Source organism: Lynx canadensis, chromosome C1 (genome assembly GCF_007474595.2).
Source record: "Lynx canadensis isolate LIC74 chromosome C1, mLynCan4.pri.v2, whole genome shotgun sequence".
Classification (NCBI taxonomy): Eukaryota; Metazoa; Chordata; class Mammalia; order Carnivora; family Felidae; genus Lynx; species Lynx canadensis.
In genome coordinates this window covers 134,581,855-134,604,332 of record NC_044310.1, presented here as the reverse complement: position 1 = coordinate 134,604,332, position 22,478 = coordinate 134,581,855, and the positions used below count along the sequence as shown (strand labels likewise).

The 22,478-nt window shown below is 39.2% G+C and overlaps 1 protein-coding gene and 1 pseudogene across 6 annotated transcripts in view; one reads left to right on the top strand and one right to left on the bottom strand.

Annotated features, from left to right (window-relative positions):
- GTDC1 (glycosyltransferase like domain containing 1) overlaps window positions 1-22,478 on the top strand; it is a 292,506-nt gene that overhangs the window by 188,428 nt on the left and 81,600 nt on the right. The window lies entirely within an intron of this gene.
- LOC115521457 lies at window positions 14,960-15,781 on the bottom strand (annotated as a pseudogene).

The window sequence follows — 22,478 nt, the reverse complement described above, 5'->3', positions numbered from 1 at the left end:
CATATTATGTTACTCCCTAGCTATTTGAGAGATGTACATCTAGCTCCACATTAGTTTATTGACTCTCTAGGGCCTTTGTATTATTTCTTTTCAGCAACTAATCTGATGAGGCATCCACTGGGCATTTAGTACATACTTTGTGTCTTCACTGTGTTAAAATAGATTTCAAACCAATGTGAGAAATAGCGTTCTATCATCTGGTCGGAAACATCAGTCTATTTCATTCTTCAAAGACTCCGTGAACTTCCCGAGAATTAATCCAATGGCACAGAATGATTTGGTATTTTCCTTAATAGTTAAGAGATAACTTTCCACAAGTTGCAGTTGCTCTGCATTGTTGAGTGAGTGATAATGAATTGGTTTTCCATCTCTTGGTGGCACAACAGGGTAAGTTCAAGAATGTGAAATATATTTTCAAAATGAAAAGCAAATGTCAATTTCTTTATAATGATCTCTTTCTAATGATGATAGTAATAATAATAATAGTAATAATGATAATAATAAACAACTCTGGAAGGGTGCTACCATAAAATGTTACTAAATAGCTGCGAATACCCAGTTGTACATGCTGCTGTCATAATTAATTTACAAAGCATGTTAAACTGGTCTAACTGCTTGCTTTCCCCTCTGAATATGGATACTCATTCAGGCATTTATAGAGGTGGTACTGTGCAAAAGGAATGTTGGCATGCCTTGTCATTAAAATCCTCAAAGTTTCCCAAGAACTGCAGTTTTCCAGTTAAGTAGTTAATTTTTTTCTTTTTGTCTTATTGTTTTCATACCATGCTTTGAATAGAAGGATTAAGTGCCTTATTGTCTCTCTACCAAGAAAGGTAGCTTGGGACAAACAGATGAATGGCTTTACAAATGGAAACCAAAAATCTTAATCTTACTATAAAAGCATAACAGGAAACCGCTTTAGCATTCGGTTAGCTACTATAGTATACATAAGCCAGATAAATGTAGGCGATCAATGCTGCACACATAGTTTTCTGAACCTTTTCTCTTGTCCTCATAATTATCTTTAATTTTTATAATGAAACACATATTGAGTATTTGACCAAAAGAAAAAAAAAATCAAGCTGGAGATTTATGGGAAGTCATAGAATCGAGATGACAGTGATAGCAGTTGTCAGAAAACTACTCTATTCAGTGAGGAATGGAATCCAATTGGCATTCTAGAAATCTTCAAATCATATACATTCTAGTCCAAATTAGAGACATTTGTAGGATTCTAAAACCTTTGCATGATGATTTCATCATGACTTTCAGAAAGGTGAGGTCAACATTGACATAAATATTGTGGGTGGCTTATATTTAGAATAAAAAAGGAAGATATTCTCTACAAATTGCATGAGTCCTGCCTTTGCCTTCATTCTGACTATATAGGCACTGTCCTGACTGCCTTTGACTGGTGCTTTCTGGATGAATCTCTTGTCTCAAGTCACTTGTATCAGTCCTGGTTTTTGAACACTTTTTCCAGATGATCTAGACTTTTGATTTATAATCCCGAGAGAAGTTACCTCTGTGATCTGTGATTAAATCTGCTCAGAGAAGGAGACAGACAGACAGACAGTGATGCATTTTGGAGTGTTTTCAAAAAGTGTTAATTTCCTCAAAAGAAAATTAATACATGAAAATACTTAGTTCCTCTCTCTATATATCTCCCCCCTCTCACACTCCATGTCTTTCTCTCTCTCTTGCTGTAATTATGGTGGAGGACCCTACAAGTTGACTATTTTCAATAATATTTAATGAGAGTTAACTGGGCAGCCTTCTAAGAAAAACCTTCTCTCTATAGCCTTTTCTACTTACTTTTCTATATTATATGATCTTGTCAGGTTTTAAAAAGAATCAAGATCACTTACCTCAGAGTTGAAGAGTCATTGAAGTTCTCTGTAGGTGGCTTTTCTTCTTAAAGTATGGTTTTAAGTTTTATCTACTTTAATTCTGCTGCGAGGATTGAAATAGATTTTTATACAATAGTGGATCATATCTATCTACCCTACAACTAAAAACAATAATGGAAAACAGTGACAAAGAAAAACAGTAATAAAAACCAAAACTATCTTTAGTTTGTTACTTTTTACCATTTCTTGTTTGGCTAATATTTTATTATGTCCAAATATGAAACCACCATGTATTGATAAAATTAACAGGCAATTTTGGTCTGATAATGTTGGCATCATTTCTTATTTTTCAACATCAAGTCCATATGTCCTGGATCTTAACTGTTTTGATTTGACAGTGTTAGTTGCCTGTGGAAGTCCACGTGGGGAGCCTGGTCATAAAGATTGGTTATGATTCTCCATGTGTAATACAGAGGACAGCGCCCCCACCCCCACCCCCACCCCCACCATTTCTGTGTTCAGGAGATGGTGTCCTCTAGTCATTCCATATGGACTTGTTAAAATAGTTCATACTACCATCAGATTTGGTGATTTCAAAGTTGTGAAATCAGCAGTGACTGTGTATCATAACTGGTTAGAAAATGTGTCTTACATCTGGCTCTCTCTTAAATTTTTGCTGAAAATAACATAATAAAGCCTCAGGAGTATAACAGTCTTCTGTTGTACTTTGCTCTGCTTCTAGCCTTAACCTTTTACCTTTTGCTCCACATCTAAGCTTTTCTACACTCTATGGCTAAATTAACCTTTCTAAAACATCATCCAATACAAGCCTATTACATTAAAATCTTTAGTTTCTACTAGCTTCAAGTGAAAGCCACATTTCTCAGCCTGCCACCATACACTTCTTTCCCTTTTTCCCTCTCTGAACTCATGTTCTCCAATTATATCATCCACGTTTCTTTCTTTTTTTTCTTCTTTTTTAAAATGTTTATTATTTATTTTTGAGAGAGATAGAGTGTAAGCAGGGGAAGGTCAGAGAGAGAGGAAGACACAATCCGAAGCAGGCTTCAGGCTCTGAGCTGTCAGCACAGAATCCGATGCGGGGCTCAATCTCATGAACCATGAGATTAAGACCTGAGCCAAAGTCGGACTCAACCAACCTAGCCACCCAGGAGCCCCACATTTCTTTTTACCTTTGCATTTTCCTCTACCTTCTTGTCGTACTGTGGTATTGTGGAAACAGCATAAACTTTGGATGGACTGGCAATGGATTCAAATCTTGAATCTACCACTTAATAGATACATGGTTATAAATTATTTAATCTGAGCCTCAATTTCCTCATTGGTAAAATAAGAGTAAAAGACAAGTGTGGAGAACATTAAATTGAGGGTAATTTGATTTCAAACATGTGCAAACACACACACATACACACACGATTCTAGTAGGAGGCATTCAGTTCTATTTTTCCTGATATTCCCTTTTTTTTTTTCTCAATTCTTATCTGAGACCAGACCATACTTTCACATTCACCTTCTCCCTTCTCCATGAGGTAACTTCATTCTCTCCTAGTCCCGAGCTAGAACTCCCTCTCAGAATTTCTCTGACATTTGTGGCCAGTCTTAAGCACCAAGCATGGCTTACTCTGTGATTTGTTTATTGTATGATATTAGATATACACCACAGTCTGTCTCCCCTGTGGACGAATAATGAAGGCATAGGTACCATCTCATACATATATTCCCGTATCAAGCCTGTCAGGGTAGGACATTACAAGTGCTAGAAACTTAATGCACCTTCGCTCTTGCTGGTGTGCTGATGATAATGACATTACTGGGAAATCTCAAGTCAGCCACCACATATTTGCACAACATCAGCTTCATTTCATCTAAGAGTTGTGGACATTTTTGAAGCAAGGGCTATAAATGTACCAATATGTATGTCCCAGTTACTTCACTGTCATGTAATCTGATGGCTGGTGCCCAGACTATCCAGTTGTTAAGTACTTTTTAATGTCTCTCCACTGTTTATGGTACATCTTCTAATGCAAAATCTTTATGAATTGCTTTATATGCTTATATTTAGTTCCCCTTGGAAAGAATTCAAAACTGCAACTTTCTTTTATTATCTGGTTTGGAAAAGAAATGTGTGATTTCTGATGAATTGTGTGCTATTTTCTGAGAATGTCTCCACTGACACATCTTTTGAACAGAAAGGATTTGTTGCCCAAGTTCTTACTCATGAGCTTTCAATAGAGTTCAGATGTGGAGAAGCATTGCCCTCCTCAAATACGATTTGCAACTGCATTTCATTCACGTTCCTCCCTTTCATGAAATTGAGATGGACGTCTGGGCCAACTGTAAAGAAAAAAAAATAGATGTGAATTGCATTTATTCTAATAATATCAGATTGTCCTACAAACTTATGCTTGATGCTGTAAGGCACAATCACATATCTTGGATATTTTTTCTTTTTTAAGTACAATGAAAGTTAAGACATGGTAATATTGACTCTGCCCAACACAAATGTGGTCTATTTCAAAGTGAGGTAGCTATCTGGAAGAGATTTTCAACTTTGGATTATGTTGATGCTAATGGTTAAACCTGCATACCTTGTCTTTGATGTTCTGTCTGGGCTCATGTGAAGTAATGGGATTAAAAATAAAGTGTACACCTTTCTTTTGATCTGAGTACCCACAAGGAAAAAAAATTATTTAAAGAGCCTGTCTCCTGCTATAATTTAGCAAATACGACTGCTCTAACAAAACCGATATGATGCTGGGGCCCAGTTTACAGATTTGACAGGTAATGTACACTAAAAGTTTTCATAGCCATTGTCCTTTTTCCTTAAGCAATGTCATTGCAGATAGTGCTGTATGAATGTGGCTTTATACCATTTACAAAAATCAAGACAAGTTCAATTAATTTTAAGCAATCTCTTAAAGATAACAAAGTAGACGATTTAGGACTGTTAGTGACAAAGTGACAGCAAAAAGATGCTGGCACAGGAACTTTACCTTGCTGGGCTAGTTCCAAAAAGAACCTGTTTATTGCATATTTTCTAATGAGACTTTACTCATCTTCTTCTTGGTGGGCCATATATATATTCATACATATACACATTCACATACTTGAAAGACTCTAATCAATATAGAAACTAACCACTCCAAACTGTGGTCGTTTCAAAAATGAATGAATAAGGTTTTCGAATATTTTCCATTAAGGAAAATAAAAAGGGGTAGGGGGAGACAGATGCTTTCCTCAGGTGAACTAAAAAAGCTTAGCTTGGCTTAACTGTGCCTGGAAACTCTTAACCCAAGTTAGCCACTGTGAGTCCTTTATGAAACCCTTTGGTGTTTTGAAGAGATCTTTTAGTAGACAAGTGGCTTTTTCCGCAAACTCCAAGGTCATACAAGACACACCAAAAGGAGATGGTAACTTCAAGTTCCCTTTTCAGTATTTATGATCTTAGGAGGTGTGATGAATCCATAACATAAGACCAAAACAGAACTCTTCACATTCTTTCTAAGACCAGCTTCTCTTCCTCTTTCTGTCTCTGCTTTTGCAGTCATTGTTTTTGTTTTATTTTGTTTTTCCTGTAAATGGTGGTACTGTTCTCTGTTCATCCAGGTTCACCTGTCCCACTGGGTGATGGAATAACATTTAAGCTCCTTGCCAAGTCCTTTGCCCTGAAGGCCTTCCACAATCTCTAGTATTATCTCACTTCTTTCTAACCACTGTCCCTCCTTCGAGCTGGACTGACTTCCCTCCTCTGTCCTTTGTCTGACAAATACTGACCCCTGTGCCTGAATGCAGCCTAGCCCTTAGTTTCTTTTTACCCTTCCCCCAACAGGCCTGCCTATACTGAACTGAAGTGTCACTCATACTGTTGAAAGTTGCCCTGCAAAAAACATACCAAGCAAAAGGCATCTCCTCTAGGAACTCACATAGAGAGTCATTTGTTCTTGTCATCTCGACAAAGGCCACACTCCATAGCAGGGCATCCTATGTATGGGGCCTTCGTGATTCTCTCTGCAATTTTTTTCCCAGCACTCTGGTCCCACCTCCTTATACACACAGTAATCCTACCTTGGGGAACCAAACTCCCCGACTGGTTCTACTCTCCCTTGCCTCCACCTCCCCCATATTCCATCATCTGCCTCAAATGTATCCTTCCTCCCCCTGGGGCTCTCCCTCACTTATCCTGCAGTGCCCCTAGGAAGCCTCCTGTAAACTTGTTCCATGCTCCAACTTGCTCTGGACCCACTCTGATCCCAGCCCTTATTACATAACACTACAATTAACCTTTCCACTTCTGTTTGTTTGTTTGTTTGTTTGTTTGTTTGTTTTTTACTTCACTAGATTGTGAGCTCCTTGAAGTCATGGCCACATTTAGTTTATCACTGTATCCACAGAACAATGCCAAATATAAGACCCTAAAGAGGTTTGCTAGTAGTAAGAACAGATGTGGCGCTTAGAGTCTGTCTTATATTATGGTTCATTCTAACTATTTTCTATTGGAACATAAATGTCCTAGCGGCGAGGGTTGTGCTTTATGCAGCTTCCTTCCTAGAGTGTATTGTACTATTTGTATATGGCAGATATTTACAGAATGTTTTTCTCTTGAATTATTCATTCAGATGAGTGTGAGTCTTCAAACCGTGCTCTCACAAAACTACAGTTACTTCAGTGCTGATGTTATTTCTTAAAATATTTTGGGAAATGGCCTCCACTAATAGTTTAGGAACCACCCAAGTAAACTTTAGTACTTATTGTGACCTAAGATATTTCTCAACTTAGTCATCACAGTCAGTCTCTTTTTAACTCTGACTTCTGGTTAGAAGTTAAAAATGCCTCAACCCCTCAGTTTAGTAATTTTGAGCATATTCATTATAATGGTTTGTGAAATTCCCAAGGGCAATGACAGTATCTGGCACAGTCTTCCTTGAAGATGAACACAAATGAATGAATGATTGAATGGAAGAAACAAGTATATGACCACCTCTGAAGACCAAAAATGTACTCCCTTATTTCCAATGATATCAACCTAATTGGAGTGCATTTTGGAAGAGATCAGTTATGTCAGTGTATTTCTTTCAGTGAAATGAAAAATAATAATAAATCTTCCTCACTGTCTAAGAGTCATGCCCTGCATTTTCTGTGATGGGTAGGAGCTTTGAGCCACTGACAGGTGTGTCGGTATTTGGGTTTGAGTTCTTCCCATCATATGATAACTGAGTCCTTTCTTTGAAGTCTTCCTTGTCGGTCCCCCACCCTTGGGATTCTAGACTTTCACCTACTAAGCTTCTTTCCTCATAAACCCTTATTTTGCTCCATGCCATCTTTCTTTCTGTTTCTTTTCTTTCATTCCAGTTATTGGATTTTCTGACACCTTACTGCAAGATCCTCTTATCTTTACGGCCATGAACTTTTAGGGTCTTAGTGACATACATAGCTCACTGGCATAGATACTCTTAGTGTGTACAGTAAATTAGAAGAGAATATCCTTAAAAAACAAGTTGGAGTCCTAGACCTCCAAGTAGGACAATTAGAAAAAAAAAAATTTAACATTTTTTTCTTCTTTTACAAAGTGGCATTAAGTCTGGTGAAATAAATGAATGATGTCAAGTGCAAGTTAACTCATGCAGACACAAGTGATAATGAAGTAGAACAGTCATGAGGGCACAGTTTCTTTAAAACAAGAGCCATGAGGATTTATTGTATTCTAAGTGTTATCATCGCTGCCATTCACATACGCATGCATATTTGCACACACAGGCATCTAAAGTTGAAACTGAATACAGGGCACTTTCTGCTTTGAACTTTAAGAATAATTTAAAAGTATTCTAAAAGTCAACTTTGATTCCCTTCTTTTGTGGAATATTTAAAGAAAAAAAGAAGCGTGGAAGCAAAGGGAACATATTTCTCGCATAAGTCTCTGCTATTAGAAATCGAGAATACGTAGCCCCTATTTCTATCACTCTGAATGGCATATATTTCTTAAAGCAGACCGGGTTTTCAGCAAGTCAGCCATAGTTTTCCAGAAGTATACAAGTAGCTTCAATGACATTTCATCAAATGGTTTCCAAAGTACAAGTTTCTAAGACTTCAGCCTACTGGGTCAACTTTAAAAAGAAACCATGTCAATTGAAAAAAGTTTAAGAAAGTCAAGGCCAGTGCTGGTCAGTGTACTGGAAATGGATATTACGGCACTCACTGTTGCTCCTTTGCCTTTCCAGTCCCTGTAAACCTCCACTTAAAAACAGGAGTGACCCAGACACAAGACAGGACAAGATTGTGGCTACATGAGATGATATCAAGGACTTGGTGGCATCACTCCCCACAACTATAAGCAAAGGGCATATTTGATTTGCGAATATTTCTCAGAAAAGACATTTTTTATTTTCCATTATTGAACAAAACAAAGAACTTACTGCAGAATAAAGCTTGCCAAATTTGTTGATTTTAGAGGAAATCTCAGACTTGTTTTTCCTCTTTCAGGGGGTATCAGAGTGATAATAGTAGAAAGCCCCTTAGCCCAGAAGCCTGAAGACATGGTTCTAATCCCTTGACAGAGTCAAAAGTCCCTTAGCTTTATCTTTGATTTAAGTTTTCTAGAGTAGTGTTCCCTAAAATGTGTTCTATTCATGTAGATCCATGAAATGAGCCTTAAAAAAAAAGAAAGAAAGAAAGGAGGTGCAGGGACACCGCTGCACAGTTTATCTCTCTTGGTGAATATGTAAATATTCACCAAGCACATTCATATTTAAGTCAGAGAATCCCTGAAGTAAGTAAAACTGTCTAACTTGATTCAATCTAATATTTAATCTAATATTTCAAAACTTAATATTTAACCACATTTTTTTTTAAAAATTCATAGAGCATTTACTAAAATCCTGAGGAGCTAGTATATTCCACAACACACTTTGGGAAAAGGTGCTTTTTAGACCTTTGGCTCTCTACCTCAAAGATGAGGGGTTAAAATTAAGTAATTTCTCTGGCTCCTCTCCAATTTCAATTCTATGGCTGTATAAAAATTTTAGTTTTTGTAGTCACCAATGTCAGAAGTTACATAAATGCCGGGGAGTAGGGTGATTTTTCACACAAAGTAAGTAAAAACAAAGATTTTTATACATGTGTGTTTACCATCAAATAAACAATCTCTTCCTCTCCATCTTAGGCTCCTTCATACTCTTTTAAAAATTAATGTAAAATCCACACACCGTTCCTTATTTTTAATTTTTAACCTAATACAAATTTAATTTCTATTGAAACTTAAAATCCATATATAGTATCATACATGCGCGCACACACACACACATACACTCACACATATGTATATACTTGTGTGTATTATCCTATATATAGTATCAGTTTAAAACTGTATGGTAAGGCCACAGGAAAAAATAGGAACTATTTTTTTAAATCTTTATGAAACTCTGTATTTTTCAAGTCTCATTGCTGTTGTTGTTATTGCCCTCCCCCACATCATAAGTTCCTCGGAGAGCATGAACAGTATTCTCCTAATTATTTTTGAATGTTCCATTGCACACGATATTGGATACTCTGTAGTTGCTTCTTATTTTTGTAAAAGTACCCAATAATGGCTAAATTGCTTAAAAGGAAGCTACACTTTCTCTCATGTTCTTAAATGTTCTACAGGTACAGAGACAGTTATATTCTTGTTTTTAAACTATTGGAGAAGCAAAACATTTGTAGAACTAATACCTACTTACAGAATAACATGGTCTCTGCCTGCCTGGGATGGGCTATGTTGCTATGTCTCTATGTCACCGTAACTAAGTCATGGCTATGTAATCCTAACTTTGGGGCGTAACTCTTAGACTCTTAATTTACCCATGCGCAAAATCTTTTAAGGACATTTTTCAAACTGTTTGCTATCTAATTATCTCCTTCTCCACTCCCCAGTTTTTATGTATAAACAAATGCTGTGAAATGTCTCAAAGTATAGTGGAAAAACTCTTCTCACAGGATAAGCATCCTTGTTTATAGAGTTAATATGATGTTCACAACAGTGAATGATTATGAATAGATATCTTTCACTGGGGAAGGAAGCCGATGAGGTTAAGGAAAAAACATTTCTTGAGCACTTGCCATGTGTCAGGCATAGCCATTATCATTTAATTCACACAAGTGGAGGCATTATCAACATTCTCGTGATAAAGAAACTGAGGTTCAAAGAGACTGACTTTTTTTACCAAAGTCACACAGTAAGTGGTAAGTTGAGATTTAAGCTAAGTACTTCTAGTTTCAAGTCCATACTCTTTCTGAAATGGAAACAGTGGCATATTTTTTTTTCTAAAATCATCTAGCAATTGAAGTGTTGTGTTACAGAAAGATTTTTAATGAGAATTGAACCATTGAGTTGTTCTAAGGAGATTTCTATATCCATTTTATCAGATTGCCAAAATTCCGGAATCCTTTTCTCTTTCTGCCTGAATGCATTACATATGTCTAAAAAAGTTCGATAATAAAGTAGAAAATCATTTATCGTAGTCACTGATGAGTGTTCTATTACATTTTGAGATGGTTATCTCAAACACGTGTCTGTGGAATATTGTATGTAAAATTTCAGATAAATTGTTCTTTGAAGTTTAAAACAGAACAGAGTGGCCCTAGGGCATTTGTTTGTTTGTTTTCTGTCCCTGTGCCCACAGCCCTGAGTATCTCCTTCTGGCTGGTTGACTCGGTGGTGTCACCACCAGATCCCTCAGCTTTGGGTGCATACCCGCCGCCCCGTCACCCCCCGCCCAACCCCCCCACTCCCCCCACCCCAACCCCCCCACTCCCCCACCCCCCCCATCCCCCCGCCAAGGCCAGGAGATGAGCTGGCCTCAAGTGAAGGGTGAGGGGACACCCACACACAGAGTGTGTTTTTGCTGTTTATGTTACAGTCAGCACTGAAAGACGCACAGCTTCTCATGGATAGATGGTAAATATTTTCCATTTAATTTTTTGCAAAAATGTGTTGAGATGATATTCATATAACTTAAAATATAACCACTTTAAAATGAACAGTTCGTTAGCACTTAGGTCATTCACAAATGTGCAGTAGAACATTAGAATAGAATAGAACCACCACTTCTATCTAGTTCTAAAACATTTTCATCACCAAAGTAAAACCCCTCACCCATTAAGCACTTTCTCTCCTATTTCTCTCTCCCCAGCCCTGGCAGCCACCAATCTGTATTCTGTCCATATGGATTTATCTATTCACATAGATGGAATCATACAACATGTGATTTTGTGTCTGGCTACTTTCCTTTAGCAGAATATTTTCAAAGTTCATCCATCTTCCATCATGTATCAGTACTTCATTCCTTTTTATGGCTGAGTAATATTCCATAGTATGTATATTCTCCCACTGGTTTATTCATTTATTGACTGATGGACATTTGGGCCATTTGTACTTCAAGGCTATTTATTGGACATACTACTTGTAATTGCCCCCGCCCCGGCCCCTGCTGCCTCCAAAAGCCTGTTGCAAAAGCACTTCAAATGGGCAGTTTACAGTTGCAGAGGGAGCATGATAGGCCTGCATCTGATGCTAACCTACCATTAAGGTTCTTTTTGATGCTGAACTCACTAAAATGTATTGTTATGCTACTTTGATGAATGATATACAGTATATGTGGGTTATATGTACTGTATCAACAACCAGATATCTTTTAGATGTAATATGTAACTATTTATGGTGTTGTTGTTTGTGTTCTGTGCTAAATCTAATAGAATTATACATGCCAATTTGGATAGCTTAGGTTAGAGACACAAAAATAAGTTCTCCCCAAAGCGTTAAGTATACTCTTTTGTCAATTAATAAAGAAAAGCTATTGAAAACATTAAATTATCTGGCATGTCTACATATATAATAATTATGCAGCCCAAGCTTTTCCTTTTGCAACAATTTATATATTACATAAACCTAAGTTTCTCATCCAAGTATCATTTCAAGAGAAGCAAGTTTAAATAATGGAGGCAATGGGGAAACATAATATTACGATAATGTTCTTTGGTGCGGTTTGGAGGGTTTTAGGAAACATTTGGAACTATTTTTCTCATAAAGTCACTTAACTATTGAAGTGTTATGATAGCATTTCCCTCTGTGTTGTATACAATACAAAAGGAGTCCAGCTAAAGGAGACAGCAATTCTTAATATCCTGACGAGAGGGATTTCCACTGACCGGCAAATTACATGCCCTGGTATCCTGGTATTAATTTAATCCAAAGATACAGCAAAATAAGGAAGGACCAGGTGATTTAAGGAGTCTCCTTTGCTTTCAAATGCCCATTTCTTTGCAGCGTCACTTAGCAAAACTACATGAAACTTTCAGGCATAGTGGGAAAAGGACCTAAATTTTCAGAGTATAAATACTCTTAACTAAATTGATCTAATTTTTTCTTGAGCATTTCGAACGAGATTATAAACTGATACTTTTCTGAAAACTGTTGTGATGAAGAAAATATTTAAACTTTTCTTACACCATTATTATTAGCCTCTTTGAAACTTGACAGATATGTGCCTCAAAGGTTCTAAACATCTGTCAAGTGTTAACTTAGATTAAATTCCCCTGTGAATTGATAACCATTATGTTCTTCGCATTTGACATATAGATATTCACTGGTGATTGTTTCTTATTATAAAATAACTATAGCCTTTATATAAGTTTAAATTGTAACAGCGATTAAAATGTAATGCTTTTTTAAGGTATATAATCTTTGAATAAGGAAATGAAAGCTATTTCATGTGTGCTCTTAAGTATAGAATATTTTTGTTATATTGGAGCTTAAAAACCATTTCTGTTGAGGGCTGCAGTGCTATCTATTATTACGGATGACTAGAGGCTATGGCTAAGCTATACATCAGAATGAATAAATTTCCTTGTCAGTGAACGTTGGGAAAGTACTTGAGAGACCAACCTCAAGAAAAGGGAATTTGTTTCAGGCTGTCGTTGAAGTGGTCATTTCCAACCCCCTCCCCTTCAAACAAAAATGAGACAGAACAAAACAGTGGCTCCAGCAGCAGGTAATTTAAAGGAAAGAGAGGAAACCGGAGAACAATGTGGACTTTAATTGAACTCCCCTTCCAAATGAAGCCGCGTTCTTTTGGTAGGGTGGAGTGAGGACCATCGGCAACTTCAATTAAACTAATGGGACATTTTTCCATTTCCAAGTAGAATTTTCCGGGGAAATGGACTGCAGGTGGGATTGAAGGCCGAGTGGCATCCAGCATCCAGCATCCACCACCTCTCATTGTCTTGCAACCTGAATAAAAAAAGTATGACCTAAGACACAGGCCACTAAACCACTCTGAACTGCAACTGAGGACAAATGATTAACTGTTTCATTGCCAGGGGCCTCACCACAGAAGTGAGCGGGGCAGAATCCTCCCTGGAGCTTAGAGGCCATACACTAGGTACACAGCGGGCAAGGGCTGAGCAGTGGTGTGTGTGCACCCGCCCTTGCTGGGGCGACATAGTCTAAATCCTAGAAGCCGGAGTTGCATTGCTATGTCGAGGCCTTTTATCCTAACTCAGGGAGAGATTTAAACAATAATCCTAGAATCTTTCATTGGTGGGTATCTTAGTGCTCTGTGTATCCAAGGGGACAGTCTGATTGTTCATATGTCTTACCTTAGAAAGACCCAAAGTGAGATTTCCTCACTCTACCCATCCACCCTAATGCTACCCTCTTGAACACAGACCAAGCAGCAGAAAACAAGTGGAGTCCTTGACCGTGTAAGAACCCTGGTACCTGAACAGGTGCTGTCCTCAGTTCTGCTCTGTGTCCACGCGGTTGCACGCATACCACACTTCCCACACCATCTTTTCCGTGGCATAAAACCTATCTGTTCTCAGGGTTTTGAAATGTATCTCTGACCTAAGCACATACCAAATTCTGTTTACTCCCTGTAGTTTTCCTCTGTTGCTAAGAGCTTTGTGATACGAAGTAGTCACTTTCTTTCAAGTTCCTGATCATTTCCACATCCCCTACTCACCTCTCCATCTCAAATTGTCTGAGTTAAGTCCAGAAAAGTAGTTTCCCTACTTGTTTCATCTGCCTTTTTAGAGCTTAAACTCTTAGCAGAGTAAGTCAAGAATTTACCCAATATTGTGTTTTTGCCAAGCAAGCAAGCCTTCCAGATGGTGTCCTCATGGTTGAAGTCCCCCCCACCACTACTTTATGTTACTTCTGTTCCTGCTTTGTAGTCTCTTACCAAACCATGTCCTCTACCTGGCCTGGCAGCCTGCAATGCACTTCCCAAAAGAAATATGTGTATATATCACCACCGTTTTTTCTCTTTTCTTTAAAGTGTTTTCACCCTTGGATTTATAATCTACAAGACAGATATTATGAACTTTGTAATATACATAGCTCTCTACTTTGAGCTAATCTTTTTCTTTTGGATGAAGTTTTCCTTTTGGCCAGGTGTTGTTCTAAATAATAGCACTAATATTAAAAAGCTAGTATTAGATAATTACTATGTGCCACATTCGGTATAGGTTATTAACATCTATAACTTCATTTGATACAAACTAACAGTAATTCTTTAACATCTTTTTTTAATGTTTTATTTATTTTTGAGAGAGAGAGAGAGAATGGGGGAGGGGCAGAGAAAGAGGGAGACAGAATCTGAAGCAGGCTCCAGGCTCCAAGCTGTCAGCACAGAGCCTGACACGGGGCTCAAACCCACCAACCGTGAGATCATGACCTGAGCTGAAGTCAGACACTTAACTGACTGAGCCACCCAGGTGCCCCTATTGACAGTAGTTCTTAGAATGTAGATACAGTTCTCTCATTTTACCTATGAGGAGACTCAGGCTTGAGGAAGTTAAGTAACTTGCCCCAGGGCTACACTGTAATAAATGATAAGCCCAGGGTTTGAACCCAGAGTCCTAATACTCCAATACTTGTATCCCTTTATTTATTTTATTTCATTTTTTTAAGAACAGTGGTATGACCATTTATTATGCCTGGGAGGCAAGGGGAGGGAGTAACCTCAAAAGGCTGAAGATAGGGAGGGGAAAGTCTGGAGTCCTGTGTAAATGAGAGGAAGGTCTCTGCTGGCCTATTACAGAATAAGAGGAGAGTCTCAATAGATCATTCCTTTTGTTTCTTACCTGGGCTTCTTGACCTTCTCAGAATTCTTCAGGATGATATCATATAACACAGAATAAGCATCATGGATCTCCGTGACCATCAGCCAGATGTCCCGGTACTCTCCCTCATCCAGCTTGCACATCAGCTGCCTATAGTCACCGACATGGGGCTGCTTGGCTGCTTTGGTCACAACATCGCGCCACTCAGAGAAACACTTGGAGATTTGAGTGCGGAAGCCTTCCAGCTTATGTGAAGGGTGGTCATCAGTTCAAACACTTTCTCCTGGACAGCCACTCCAGAACTGTTCCCATCCTAGAGCTGAGGTATCTGCAGGTGGTGACCAGGTTGACCGGCTCAATGGCATCCTTGATCTCAGACTTGAGACACTGACAGAGGACCACGATCTTCTCATTGCAGTTCACTGGGCCACAAGGATGACCTTTGTCTTCATCTTCCCCTTTCTTCTTTTCATCTTTGTCCTCCTTCTGCTGCTGTTTCTTCCACTCCTCCTTCTCTTTCTCCTTGGTTGTATCAGGTACTTGGATGTCCAATCAGGCCTTCAGATTGCTCAGGTTGGCTTCCTTGAGAGTTGGCTCCTTTAAAAATGCATCCAACTCAGAAGTCTTCTTGGGGAGGCGGCTCCCAGCAGGTTCTTTGTCTTGACACACAGGTTTTCATGGAACACGTCTACCTTGGCTCGGGCTTCAGCCTAGACCCTGAGCATCGCTATGGCTGGGGCGGGGGGCCTAGCATCCCACGAGAAGCGGAGTGAGCACGGGGACAGGAAAGTGAAAGCAGCACTCACCACCTGCATGGCCTTCCTCAGGTAGCAGGGAGTCAATGCTTACATTCTTACTCATTATCCGCTTCCCCTCCCCTGTTGCCTTGCAGTATCTTAGAAGCAAAAATTCCAAGTTAAATCAACCTCTTAACGTTCAACTCTGTGCATTGTTTAAGGACCCCTTAGGCTCTAAGGGGTTGGTTTCCCTTTATTTTCTATTTATTTTCCCTGAAATTTTCCAGGCATTTTTACCAATTGCTCCTGTGTTATGTCCCCCATAGTTTCAGGTTTTACAATTGTGTCTGAGGGATTTTTCTCCCTCTCCCCCTTCTAAAGTTTAGCTTTGAGGCTTTTTGATGATACTGGCAAATAGGGATATTCTTTCCTAGCTTCATTGAAGAACACTTTTTTCTAATGTATTCTTCCCTGTGTTGTTTATAAAACCAACTCTTAGCACTGTGCATGTAGCCAGCTGTTTGCTCCTTATACCCTGTTGTTGCTTCTACAGTTATAACCTTCCCTTTAAAAAAGAGATAAATACCACCCATCCACACCCACCCCCTCCCTCCCGACTATACCCTTCTCCCCAAGTCCTTGAATTATCTTCCTAGATAGCAATTAGAGCAGTTCTCCATTGTGGTGGCACATTAGAATCACCTGATATAAACAAATACCAGTGCCCAGGGGTTATCCCAAATCAATTGAATCAGAATTGCCAGAGATGGGTCCTAGACATCATTAGTATTTTAAAACTCCCCCAGTATTTTAAAACTTCCGATGTGCACCCTGGTTAAGCCCCACAGCATTATGAACTTTGTCTGGCAGTAGCATTCATTCCCACTGGAATGAACAGAAGTGGGTACATTTTATGAATCTTGGCAGGCTTCATCTCCTACTAAGATTCATGCTGTAGGAAGACACCGTGCCTCTTAGCTTGGCTACAGCTTTGTTCCCAGGCATGAACAAGTTCCATGAGGATTCTCTTCTGCCTGCAATTAGTAACAGCATTGTGCCTACCTCCTAAGGTCTGAGAATACTCCTAGAGCTTTGTGGTGTATCCTCAATCACCCTCCATGGAGAGCCCAGAACCTTTGGTGTACTTCCAGTTGCACACTTTTCTTCCTGTCTCTCTTGGCACTTATTCTTTTGCTGACTCTTCTCTTGTCATTTGTTTTCCTCTACTTCCCTAACATCTTTTTCTTCCAGTTTCTCTTCTGAGAAGATCTTTTTTATGCTTCTGTTATAATCTAGGTCAGAGAGATATCCTTAAGTCTATTCATCTTGTCTAGCAGGAAACAAACTAGCATTTAGAGTAGACTCAACTGAGGCAGGAGCACAAACAAAAATATTATCCGTAAGATGTGACTCCTACTTTCTAGAGTTTACTTTTAGTTCAGAAGGAGAAATGAAGCAAGGCGCCTGAGTAGCTCAGTCGGTTGGGCATCCAACTTTGGCTCAGGTCAGGATCTCAGGGTCTGTGAGTTCGAGCCCTGCATTGGATTCTGTGCTGACAGCTCAGAGCTTGGAGCCTGCTTCAGATTCTGTGTCTCCCTCTCTCTCCCTGCCCCTCCTCTGCTCATGCTGTCTCTCTCTCTCTCTCTCTCTCCCTCTCCCTCTCTCTCTCTCTCAAAAATAAATAAACATTAAATTTTTTGTAAAAAGAATGAAAAATGAAGTTACATGAAAGCATCAACATTCTGGAGTCTCAGAGAGAGCATCTTGAGGAAGGTAATTCTTGAACAGAACCTTTCAAGATAAGAGTAGAGAGGACACCTCAGCTTGATCTAACAACATTAGTGAAAGTGTGGTGGTGGAATTCAGTATGGATTATACTTGTCCCAAGGGGAGTGTGAGATCTGAGGTAGAACATGAGATGGGGTGGGGTTGAATTAAGACAGAAAGATAATTAGCAGGATAGTAAGAAGACTGATTCCACCCCACCTCCCATATTCACAACAGTTGCTAGACTCTGAAATGTAGCGTTCAAGCACCACATCTTCTGTGTGCTTAGTCTAGGGCCTAACAAAGAGCAGTCGTATAAAATATATTTAGGAATGAAGAAATTCTTAACCTCATGAGGGTGTTATAATCCCTTTAGAAGTCAGGTGAACTGAATGGGCTCTAGTCTTTAGAAAAATGCAAGTAAGAACCATACACACACACACACACACACACACACGCACACACACACACACACAGAGTTTCCCATGTAATTACAAGGGGTTCAAGGACTCCCTGCAGCCCATTTAGGATCTCCAGGTTAATAATTGGTGGTTTGGAGATGTGTGGCACTGATTTATGCCTTGAATATTATTCAGACTCTCTCCCGTGATTTAAACTTATAAGGAACTGTTCCATCAAGTTTTGGTAGTTGTAGAAAAGTTCTTTTAAAAAAGGCATTATGGGTAGATTTTATTGTTGTGAAAGATGCTATCTATTTCTGTGAATGCAGTACAAAGTCTACTCTAGGCAGCTTGTTCAACCAATTCATTCCCATAATTCTAACTGGTTTTGAAAAATGAATGAATGCATTACTATTTTTACAGAGAGCATTCTTCAGTAAAATCATAATGTTATCCCATGATAACACTGAGTTGCTTTTGTGGTTTACCTGTGTGGCCTGATCAGTTAAAGAAAAATGAAAAGAGTCACAACAAATTGTGTCAAAAGAGACAATGTTTCCCACCATTTTCTTTTACTTTCTGTGAGGTATGGCAAGAATACCCTTCAGTTAAATGTGAGCAGAACCACAATAGGCACTTAATACCTGCATGTCTGTTTGAAACTATTCAGTACTTGAGTGCAGGGTACAACTAGATAGTGTTTTGACTAAGAGGAAGTTGAAGAGGGGAAAACATTCTTTTTTTTTTTTTTTAATTTTTTTAATGTTCATTTTTGAGAGATGGAGAGAGACAGAGCATGAGCAGGGGAGGGGCAGAGAGAGAGGGAGACACAGAATCCGAAGCAGGCTCCAGGCTGTGTCTGCACAGATCTCGATGCAGGGCTCAAACCCACAGACCGCGAGATCATGACCCGAGCCGAAGTCAGATGCTTAACCGACTGAGCCACCCAGGCGCCCCAAGGGGAAAACATTCTTGAATGAAGATTTTGATATTACTGTCCAGGCATGGGATTCTTTCCTGTTCCTTACCCTACTCTCTCTGAGCTTTGCTACCATGTTTTGTATTGGCCTGCTCTCAAATCTCTGCACCGAAGACCTTGCTTGAAACATATTTCTCAAACTCTTTTTTTCCCTATATCTTCATGGTTCTCTCTGAGTGCCTTGTGCAAGGGCACTAATCAGAAATAGTAGAAAGAAGATGTGACAAAGGATGGCAGGTTGCCGTTCTCATCATAGTTTTCCATCCTCACTGCTCCAGTGTCTGGGAAGGTTTTAAACCAGTCATACCACTGATAGCCACCAGTGCAAGGTGGTGATTCAATAGTAGCTATTTAGAGCAGAAATAGAAGTAAATATAATATCTGAATTTATCAACTACTTCTGGAACATTGTTAGGAGACCCTCCCTAATAATAGTACTCAAAACATCAGCAACCAGTGTATCTAGTCTAAGCAGCTGTGTTTTCTTTCTAAAGCAAATGGCCTTGGTGTGAAATGCATTTATTGATGTATAGTCTCTCTCATACATCAATCATACATATACCATTTCAGCTAATCCTTAAAATAACTCTAAGAAGTTCCCATTTAATAAGTGAAAAAACCAGTGGCTCAACTAGGTTATTTTGTTGGCCCAGGGCTACTTACCTGTTAGGTGATAACCCTGAAATTTGAGTCCAAGGCAGTTGGCTTCTAAAGGTGCCTTACAACGTTTCCCCTTCTAATGAAGAATGTTTACTCACACACCCTACCTTCCCTCCCAGATCTGTTTCTAGGACATATGTGACACTTCAGTGAGGGCAAAATTTAATTGGCATTGTTATCAACTTCTCTGGAGTTGTGAACAAAGTACAAATAAAACAAGATGGGAAGTCCACAGTTTTGCACATAAGCGCCTTTGCCATTAACGCCAGCAGCTCCTTTAATCCTCTCAGGAGGAAATGATCAAGTGTATCTCTTACAGGGAGTACACCCATACTGTTTTCCAATAGAAGAGTAACATATATCTGTTGAGGATGACCTAAATTGATCTGTTCTTTAGTAAACCGCAGAAGTTGGGTTGTTCTGCTAATCTGTGGATGAATGGTCTTGTAAACATGATCCCAGGAGACTTGGAGTGACCTTGTGTTCTCTGTGGATGTGGCTTTGGATCAAGGAGTGTGAGGCCAGTGGGAAGCAGCCTCATTTGACCTTTGAGAACTTCATGTTAATGTGACTTTAAAATATCCAGTGGCAAAACGCCCCCCACACACACACACATATAACATGTAGGCTGGGAGTTTGATATTTATTAAGTCTTGTGAAAATAAAAGTTGAACTTAAAATAAGTACATGTTGGCGTGCCTGGGTAGCCAGTCGGTTAAGCATCCTACTTCGGCTCAGGTCGTGATCTCATAGTACGTGGGTTCGAGCCCTGTGTCCTGCTCTGTACTGACAGCTCAGAGCCTGGAGCCTGCTCCCTCTCTCTCTGCTCCTCCCCTACTCGTGCTCTGTCTCTCTCTCAAAAATAAATAAGCATTAAATTTTTTTTTAAGTTGCATGTTTATTATAACTCGGTTCACTTCTCTTTTTTTATTTTTTTTTTTAATATTTTTATTTATTTTTGAGAGGCAGAGAGAGACAGAACACGAGCAGGGGTGGGGCAGAGAGAGAGGGAGACACAGAATCTGAACCAGGCTCCCAACTGTACTACATTCAGAATCTGAATCTGAGCTGTCAGCACAGAGCCTGACGCAAGGCCGGAACCCACAAACTGTAAGATCGTTACCTCAGCTGAAGTTGGCCGCTCAAACGACCGAGACACCCAGGTGCCCCTCTAGGTTCACTTTTCTAGCAATCACCTTCATTTCTGTAAAACTGAAACTTTATTAAGCAACTACTTGTGCCAAGCACTAATGCTGAACAGTTCCCCGTCAATTATTGTATTTTACCCTCTCAGTGGTCCTCTGGCCTTTTTAAGAAGGATCATGCCAAAAATCAGGGAAGAGCAGTGTGGTTTTGGTTATAATGACAGTGATTTCTCCTTATCAGGATAGGTTCTAAAATAGTACACTTGTACGACTTTTGTTCTCTTTTCTTCCAAGAAAGGATAAATGCTATTTATGAGAAGCTCAGTTTAATAATATCAGATGAGCAGAATTCTATTTTTTAAAAAGTTAGATTTGAACCAGAGTAGTTTGAAGACTGAAGGCCCTTCCTCTAAGTTCAACACAAGAGCAAGTCCAAAGGGTGTTCCATGCATCTTAAAATTTAAATTCAAATTTGGCCAGTGAGAACTCAAAGCTAGTATCACTGTTGATCCTATAAAGAGAGATGTTTCTAATTAACTAACTTTAAAGCCCTATCTTAATCACTTGGAGCATTCTTGTGCACATCTGCGTTGCAGGACTAACTGGATTACCTCCATGGTGTGTGTGTGTGTGTGTGTGTGTGTGTGTGTGTGTGTGTGTGTTTAAAGCAATGCTATAACTCTATCCAAATGCGATTCAGCCCTGCTTTAAAGTGTAGAAGCAAATGTGTATTTGGTAACATAGTTTAAAAATTGGACCCCCCCTTCTACAGTCTATGTTCTTTTCTTGTGAATTGGGCTTGTTTGTGGAGGACGCCCATCTCCAATACAGTGACACATACATCCCAGAGCCTCTTCCCCCTCACTTCCATCTAGCCTCAACGAGCACCAGAGCCAGGGCTCTCATATGGTTTTGCTTCCTCTGACAATGACATCAGCATCTTTCCACGTGCCTTATTTTTATAAAATTGTGCCCAGAATGAGTGGCGATGCCAGTAAAGGAAACTGAGTCCTAGGAGTAATTTTTCATTAGAGTAAATGAAATGATATGATAAACAAGTAAAACCCGATGTGACAACATGGCACAAAGCTGTGATACAAAATGTTTGTTTCTATTCCTGTGAATGTTTTCTAAAGCTTTTATTATGCCTTTCGCATGTCTTGCGTGTATGTATACTGATCGGTGGAAACATGATTCGTGTTCAGATATTTATTTCTATCAATGAATGACCAGATGGTTCTTGCCTTCTTGGAAGAGAACCACTTTCCCTGTTCAGTAACTGAGGGACATTCTGTATAACAAACTATATAGGATGACCGACTGGCCCAAGTGAGAAACCCGCCGCTGCCTTTCTCTACTCTGTAAAGTTGGCAGAGGCTCACACACGCCTTTATTCTTATTTTCTTTCTTAATTGAAATGGTTCGCATATTTTCCGTACCAAAGTAACACACGCTCATTGTCGAAAACTGTGGCAATACAGACAAAAATAAAGAAGAAGAATGCTTATAAATTGATTTTTACTACCCATAACTAGCCACTTGGAGATTTAATGATGGTGATGAGGATACAAAACTGATGTTTATTTGAGTGCATACTCTGCTGAACACGGTGCTAAATGCTGTACACAAATTAGTTTATATAATTCTCCCCCAACCCACTGATGTAGGTAATGGTATTAACCTCCTTTCGTAGCTGAGGACACTGGAGCTCAGAGAGGTGAAATGAATTAGCTGAATCACACAGCTAGTGACAGACTTTATTGAACCTGGGATTGCCTGCTAGCCCCATTGATCACTAAGAGTTAGCTGATTAACTCTTCTGT